Below are 9,091 nucleotides of genomic sequence, written 5' to 3'. Positions count from 1 at the left end.
AGGGCTACCACATATTTTTCAGGGATTTACATGCATTCAATGTCTATAGTCCAGAGCATAAATATGTGTGTGTTTATCAAGTTGCATAAGTCTATTTTAATATGCTATTCCTGGTATGTGATGTTTTGTATACATATAGAGAAAGAAGCACTCTTGTGATCTTTGACTTTTACGCTTGCTGTCAAACATCAGTCATAATACCAAAGGTGAAATCCAGCAAGTTCTGTCAGGTTCTGGAGAATCGGTAGTGGAAATTTTGAGCAGTTTGGAGAACCGGCAAATACCACCTCTGGCTGGCGCCAGAGTGGGGTGAGAATGAAGATTTTGCAATATCATTCCTCCAGGAGTGGGGAGGGAATGGGGATTTTGCAGTATCCTTCTCCTGCCATACCTACAAATCCACGCCCACCGAGCCACACCACACCATGCCTACCAAGCCACGCCCACAGAACTGATAGTAAAAAAAAATTGGATTTCACCACTGCATAATACTAATTACTGTTTTGAACAATATGCATGAATGGCTATTTTATATGTGAAATTATGACTGAAATATTTCTGCACCTATATTGGTTCTCACTATCAGGAAGTTTCTCCTTAGTTTTAGGTTGCTTTTCTCTTTGTTCAGTTTCCATCCATTGCTTCTTGTTTTGCCTTCTGGTGCTTTGGAAAATACATTGCCTATACATTCTTTCTTGCAGCCCCATAAAAGCCTGTTGCCTATCACACTCTTGGGCAAAGCATGTGAGTCATTTCCTCCTTTCAGTGGTCAATGAAAGGACATCTATAGTATGTAGATAATAAAGCTGAAAAAAGGTGAACATTTTTACAGAACTATAGATAGGTTGAGGCTGGGTGTGACAAGGAATGACTGGGAGGGGAGGGGCCAGGCAAGGGATCCCATGACATGAGTGACATTGAGTTGGCCACACCCACCTAGTCACATGACCATGAAGCTACTCCCACCATCACATGACCAAGACACACCCACAAAATAAGCCACACCCACAGAACCGGTAGTAAAAAAATTAGAACCCACCCCTGCTATACCCCCCAGAATATTCAACAAATGCAGATGCATCATCTGTCACTTCAGAAGTCAACAGCCATTTCTCTCGCGGAATAACGAAAACACAGATTGTTCCTCCGCACTCATGTCGGAGCAAACCTTTAACATGAATTTCTTCGTCTCATTCTTCCATTCATGCAGCACTCCCCACCTTCCCGCTAATAAAATTATACTCACCACCACCATCACCAAGTTGATCTTCCCTTTTCCCACCTCCTAAATGCTCAGTGCCTCGATTTAGCTAGGGTGTTCAGGTCCCTTCACAGAGGAGTCCTTCATCCTTGGTGGTCATTAAGTCACCGGGGGCAAGGGCCCTGGGAGTGCTTTTGACATCCAGATCCTCCAGGTCTGGTTTCCTCTGGGAGATAACAAGAAGGCTCTCTGTCTATCAAAAAATGATGATGGCTCGTGGGGCTCAATAGGAGTCGCCCCAAGGGAACGTTGCCCTTGAGATAAGATACCCCACGGCTAGGCAGCAGGAAAATATGTAAGGTTTTTGAAGGCAGCTCAGAATCTGATAAGTCCAATGAAACTCTGAACATGAGGCTACTGATAATCAGTTTTTATTTTATTTTATTTTTAACAGAGCAGGCAGAGAGAAAAGCAGGCGTACGCAAGAAAAAACTTTTCCAAACATAGCTCACACAGCTTGCACAGAACGTCACTGCTATAGAAACATAATTTGATATCACACAAATTTCAGCATTTTTCTCAGTGCTCCGAAAACAATACACTTTAGAAGGGAAAAGAAATACATTTCCTGGCATATAAATTAGAGTTTTGCTATTGCTGAGAACACACATTTTATTTATTTATTTATTTATTTATTTATTTAATTAATTAATTAATTAATTAATTAATTAATTAATTAATTGAATTTATATACTGCCCTTCTCCCCAAAGAGACTTAGGGTGGTGAACAGCCGAAAATTAAAATAACATACAATATAAAAGTTAAGATAACTAAAAATAAATTAAATTAATCGGCCTCCCATTTTAAAGCCCCAAGCTATACAATTAAAAACTAACCCATAAAACCTATTCAGGCCAGGCCGGCTTGCTGAAATAAAAACATCTTCAGGGCCTTATGGAAAGTGCGGAGATCCGGGATCAGTCGTATTCCGGGAGGTAGCTCGTTCCAGAGGGCGGGTGCTCCCACAGAGAAGGCTCTTCCCCTGGGGGCCGCCAGCCAACATTGCTTGACCGACAGCACATTTTCAGTTACAAGCAAGGTTACTTGGCAGAATCCACATTTTACTTTTCACAAAAAGCTTCCAAGTCGAAGTCCATACTGTTCATATGAACTGCCAAATTCCAATGGTCGCTTATTTATTATTGAATTTATGCGCCACATTCTTTAGCATCACTTCTGGGAATTGATACTGTCGACCTGACGATGTAACTGAAGGAGTTGGAAGCACGCAAATAAGATGTGGTTCTGGAACCCAACAAACATCTTGTCTTTCAGGCCAATAAAATGAATGAGCAAGGCCTTGTGGATGCATAAATGTTACCAACACATCATTTTGTTCGATCGAAATTTTTCACAACGTTGCCTACCCACCATTTTTTGTCATAAATGCAGGCAACATAACAACCAGGAAATAGGTTGGCCAATTTTAAATTCAGATCAATAGTATTGGACATTTTGGCCACAACGTTAATCGTGTCATTTGAAACTTTGCTGACAGAAATCAAATTTGAATCAACTGGCACAAACTGGTGATGACCTCTTGTGCCAGCTAATGTGCTGCTAACTTTCCATCTTTCTTCTTGCAGCATCCTGCTTTCTTCGATTTATCTCTTTGGAATGTAAGTATATTTAATTTCGTGAATGTTTCTGTCGCAAAAGTTGAACAGATCTGTTGGCATCAGCATTTGGTTGGTTGATGGTTGCTGGAGGCTGGCTTGAGCAGCCAAACATTTAGTCGTGCCGCCAACTCCATCGCAAGGGGATTTGGATTTGTTTCACATGGTGAAACATTCATGGACTTAAATGTATATATGTTCCATAAGAAGAAATCGAAGAAATATATACCATGTTTCCCCGAAAATAAGACCCTGTCTTATATTTTTTTTGAACCCTGAAATAAGCACTCAGCCTTATTTTCAAGGAGGTATTATTATTTTGGGCGCGTGAAGCAAGATGGGGCTCCTCTTGCTGTCTTACCTGATTTCCAGCTCTGCATTTAAATATTTTTGGCACCGATTAGTTGTTCTAACTGTCGGGAAATTTCTCCTTAGTTCTAGATTGCTTTTCTTCTTGATTAGTTTCTATTCATTGCTTCCTGTCCTGCCTTCAGGTGCTTTGGAGAATAGCTTGACTCCCTCTTCGTGAGATATTGGAACACTGCTACCATGTCCCCACCCCCAGTACTTCTTTTCATTAAACTAGACATACCTAATTTCAGCAACATATTTTTTTACATCTTTTACACTTTGGATATCATATCCTAGAATCTGTTGACTAGCACGAATATCCTAATTGTGAAATGCTGAGCTTTAATGCTCTATATCCACTTGCAAATCTACTATCTTGCCTGGTTCACTGATGATGTTATGATTTAATATTTATAAGATATATTTAAATATATTTAGGTTTTGGTTAAATCCTTTAGCTTTGCATATTCCTCCTTTTCTGCCATGGTCTGATAGGAATCCAACCAAAATGTTGTGATTGATGTTTATTTTTTTAACAGATTAGTTATTTTATAGTTTAACTGTCTCTTAAGACCTGATACTGAGCTAATTGCTCTGTGGGATAAGAGTGGGATGTCTCATAAAACAGAAAATCCTGTTCCTATGATCCTGTAATCAAAATCTGAGTTCTTGGCAATTAGAATAGAATAGAATAGAATAGAATAGAATAGAATAGAATAGAATAGAATAGAATAGAATAGAATAGAATAGAATAGAATTCTTTATTGGACACACAAGGAATTTGTCTTGGTGCATATGCTCTCAGTGTACATACAAGAAAAGATACGTTCGTCAAGAATCATAAGGTACAACACTTAATGATAGTCATAGAGTACAAATAAGCAATCAGGAAACAAGCAATATAAATCGTAAGGATACGAGCAACAAAGTTACAGTCATAAAGTCATAAGTGGAAGGAGATGGGTGATGGGAATGAAGATTAATAGTAGTGCAGATTTAGCATTTATGGTGGTTGCAGTGCTCTAGAGCCATGCGATTGCCATTTGTGACCTTACCAGAAAGCTTCTGACAAGCAAAGTCAATAGGGGAAGATGAATTCACTTAACATCCACATGATTTACTTAACAACTGCAATGTTTTATTTAATAACTGGGGCACAAAAATATCATAAAATCGGCTGTGCCTCTTTTAACAACCGTCTTGCTTAGCAACAAAAAAATTGGTCCCAATTATGGTCCTGAGTCGAGGACCTATTCCCCAAAGCACCTGAAAGCCGAACAAGAAGCAATTGGTTTAAACTGATCAAGGACAGAAGCAACCTAGAACTAAGGATAAATTTTCTGACAGTGAGAACAATTAATCAGTGGAACAACTTGCCTCCAGAAGTTGTGGGTGCTCCAACACTGGAAGTTTTTAAGAAGAGATTGGACAGTTATTTGTCTGAAATGATATAGAGCTTCCTGCCTGAGCAGAGTGTTGGACTAAAAGACATCCAAGGTCTCTTTCAACTCTGTTATTCTGTTATTATGACTACTTGTACACACTGTCAGCTCCATTTATTCCCATTTTTGTTTGATAGTTATAATAGAAGCTGTTATCCTATGCATTCAGTGGACAAGTATGCATCCACCTCAATGGTGGGTTACCCCCAGTTCGGACCGGTTCTATAGAACCGGTAGTAAAACCGGAGGGAGGCTCCGCCCACTGACCCTGATGTCATCAGAAGCAATCTGCGCATGCGCGATCCCGTTGCGAACCGGTAGTAAAGATAAGTAGAACCCACCCCTGATCTACCTAGAATAATTGATGTTTTTTAGCCCGTTATTTCCCCATGTAGCTTGTGGACTGAACTATTGCCACACTGTACATTTTCTCCCCTCACCTTGGATTGTGTGTCCACCTCTATCATTCTGTAGAAAGTCAGTACCTACCCCCCAGAAGAATGAAATATTTTGGGGAAATATTAAAAAGGCAGAATATTATATTTCCCTAAAGGAGAAATGGAGAAATATGCTCCTAAAGACAGAAATCAGACTCAATCTTTCTTAATAGCCCCCAAGCAGAAACTGAGGTTTTAGAAATCCAGATTTGGTAATCCGTTCAAGACAGGATATTTTGAAACTCCTTGCAACAAAGCTAACAAAGGCAGAGTGATAGTGATAGGATTAGAAACAGCCTCAACCCAAGATCCAATACGTGATGAAAGCCATTAGCCACAATAGGAATTGCCCAACACCCTTTCAAAACCACAAGCTCCTTCATTGCATGACCCCCAGAGCAGTCCAAACTTCTCCTGGGAGCTCAGATAAACAATAAGCCAGAGGTGGATCACATTAGCTCAGACAAGCACCTAGGAGTTGCATTTCCTCTTTTGCCTATAGAGCCAGCTATGACCTTTACATTATTATGGAATTCTAGGAACTGACACGGAATTCCGGGATCAAACAGAAAAGGTTTATTGTGCAAGGTTCAGTGGCAAGAAGCAAAAACTGAACCCCGAAGGGTTCTGATGCAGTTACTCTTATACATACTTTTGACGTCTTATGATTGGTTACAGTTCTGACAGTCCACAGCCCACCGCCCCTTGTTGCTACACCATACTCTTTAGCTAGCCTTCCTTTGTTTCTTAAGCAGGAAACTCCATGTGGGTTAGTTCTGCATTTTGACATAAGTGCCTCTGCAGTTTGAATTCTTGAACTCTCCAACTGTAGAATGGTGAACTAACCTGTGGTTTGAGTAACCTTGCGGTTTAACTTTTTGAACCCAGTATTTGTCTCTTATATTTACTAGTTAAACGGGTCCTTCAGAGATCCTCTAGGCTGACCCCATATTATTTCACTTTTATATCCAATTTCATTATTCTATATTAACATGACCCCATAGGAATCTGACAACAGCCAGTAGAATATTAAAGGAAATGTTATTTCACAGGAACAGAAAGCTCAAATACAAAGCCCAAAGAAGGTGTAAAAACCCACCCGCTTTCAACTCCATTTTGTCAGCTGCCCAGAATCAAATGTGGTTCTGCTTCATCAATAAACCCTTCTTTCCAATCAGACTCCATATTTTCAGTGTCTTTCTCCCAGCTTGGAACTGAACCAGATGGATATTTCTTCCCACAATTGGCTTTCCCAATTAGGGCATACTACAAAGGTTTGGACTTCAGTTCCCAGAATTCTTCAGCCAGTTTGACCGTTCTGAGGATTCTGGGAGTTAATGCTCTTGTAAGTGGGGTACATAGAATGAGGAAAGCTACTTCTCTGTATACTTGAGCCTTGTGTATAAAGGAAAGTTAGCCCTATTTCATGCAAACTAGTTCAAGATTAAAATGAAATCTAGAGTACAACTTAAATCAGCATTTCTCAATCTCAGCAACTTTAGATTTCAACTTCCAGAATTTCCTGCTGGATGGGGAATTCTGGGAGACGAAGTCCTCACATCTTAAAATTGCTGAGGTAGAGAAACACTGGTTTTGAAAAATCAAAATACAATGGAGTCCCCTAGGTTGGATATCCTACTTTGATACATGATACTGCTCCAGAATAATTATAGAGTTGTGGTGTAACCCTTAGATATGTCCCTTCCAGACACTACGCAGGGAATTCTGGGAGCTGTAGTCATCATATAGGAAGGGAACAGTGGTGGGATTCAAATAATTTAACAACCGATTCAGCAGAACTGATACCTAATTTTTTTGTTGAGTTTGGCGAACCGGCTCCAAAATGACCAGACTAACATGCATTCACGTGCCTCCAATCCCTTGCTTGCTGCAATCTGTCTTTGCAGCAAGCAAGGGGATTGGAGGCACGTGAATACACATTAGTCTGGAGTCTCAAAAAACTGGGGGGTTTTCCCTGCTCCTGGATTAGTGTATACTATTTTGTGTCTAAATAATTTTTTTTTAAAAGTATGACAGTTTCTGGTACTTACATTTACTTAGACACTGCAGTTAGGGGTTTGGAATGAAGTCTGGAGAGATTAAGCCAGAGAAAGGAGGCACTGCATGCAAAACAGGTGAACTAAACTCTCAATACAACCTGCATCTACATGGCAACTTAGAGGAAGAGGTATCTTTTCTTGGCAAAAAAGAATGGGTGTGTAAGAATAAAAAAGAATAAAACCCCAAGCTTGAAAAATCAAACTTGAAAAAAAGCTCACTTTGCCTGATTAAAAAATGCCAAATATGCAATTCAGTGACGTGTCAAAAAAAAAAAAAAAAAAAAGTTCTAAAGTCATAAAGTGGGCTGTACTACTTCCAAATGGAGCAAAATTGTAACGTCATTTATTTCTTCTCCACAATATTAAAAACTCCATTTGGGAAATCAGCATGAAAAGAAGCAAAGGGCTTGGAGTCAAACTCCCCTACCTTGCTCTGTTGTTTTTCATACCTGCAGATAAAAAAGTTATTTAGAGAAGCAATCGAGAAATTGGACCCTTATCTATCTTCTGAAATTGAACAGTCCATTTTGCTACCAGAGGTCTTCTGATCTATTGTGTGTGCATAACTCTATAAACAAGCAGGAGCAGAAGCTGGTAAATGCTACTGGATCTGTTATGTTATGTTATGTTATGTTATGTTATGTTATGTTATGTTATGTTATGTTATGTTATGTTATGTTATGTTATGTTATGTTATGTTATGTTATGTTAATTTTACTTATATACCGCCCTTCTCCCAAAGCACTCAGGGCGGTGTACAGCCAATTTAAAAACATAAATATACAGACATCATCATTAAAAAGTAATTAAAATCAATTAAACAGTTTCAACCAAGATTTAAACCCCAAGTTAAAACTCCAATTTAAAAACCACTTAAATAGAAAGCCCCGCCTATCGGAACAGTAGGGTCTTAAGGGCACAGTGAAAAACCCGGAGGTCAGAGATTGTACGTATTTCCGGGGGCAGTTCGTTCCAAAGGGCAGGAGCTCCCACTGAGAAGGCTCTCCCCCTGGGTGTCGCCAGCCGGCATAATTTGGCCGACGGCACCCTGAGGAGTCCCTCTCTGTGGGAGCGAACTGGTCGGTGGGAGGCTATCGGTGGCAGAAGGCGGTCCCGTAAATACCCTGGTCCTATGCCATGGAGCACTTTAAAGGTGGTAACCAACACCTTGAATTGCACCCGGAAGACTACTGGGAGCCAGTGCAGCTCGCGCAGGAGGGGTGTTACATGAGCGCAATGAGTTGCACCCATAACCACCCGCACGGCTGCATTCTGGACCAGTTAGAGCCTCCGAGTGCTCTTCAAGGGGAGCCCCATGTCTCTGTATAAAACACTTGTCTGAGTTGCAGTTACAAAAGCCAGATTAAAGCCTGAGTTATTACAGTTTGACTTAAAGGAAAGGTTTTTTGAGACACCAGACTAGTGTGCATTCACGTGCCTCCAACCCTCTTGCTTGCTGGAAAGCCAGATTGCAGCAAGCAAGGGATTGCAGGCACGTGAACCAACGCCAGTCTGTCCATTTTGGAGCCAGTTCGCCAAACTCAACAAAAAACTAGGTATTGGTTCTGCCAAACCAGTGCGAACCAGCTGAATCCCACCACTGGAAGGGCACCATGTTAAGGAAGGCTGCCTTGAACGAAGTATGATGAGGATGTTTGAAATGATTTAAGGCCAGTCCTTGTCTTCCCCATCCTGGTAAATAATAAACCTATTAATTCCATTTCACAAACATTCCCTTGTAATTAAGTGTAGTAACAACATATATGTTAGATCAGGTGCAGGGAAAGAAGATGCGACCAGCGTTGGTCCATTCAGCACTTTATTAAGTACAGGAAAAGACTCACGGCTGCGCTGCCGGAGCTCTCCTTTTAAGCGCTCCGGCAAGTGGTGCCGCCCAGAGACAGCATTTCAAATTTCCCACCG

Source organism: Pantherophis guttatus, chromosome 4, assembly GCF_059756535.1.
Source record: "Pantherophis guttatus breed Tessera chromosome 4, ASM5975653v1, whole genome shotgun sequence".
In the NCBI taxonomy this organism is placed as follows: Eukaryota; Metazoa; Chordata; class Lepidosauria; order Squamata; family Colubridae; genus Pantherophis; species Pantherophis guttatus.
This window is presented reverse-complemented; position numbering follows the sequence as displayed.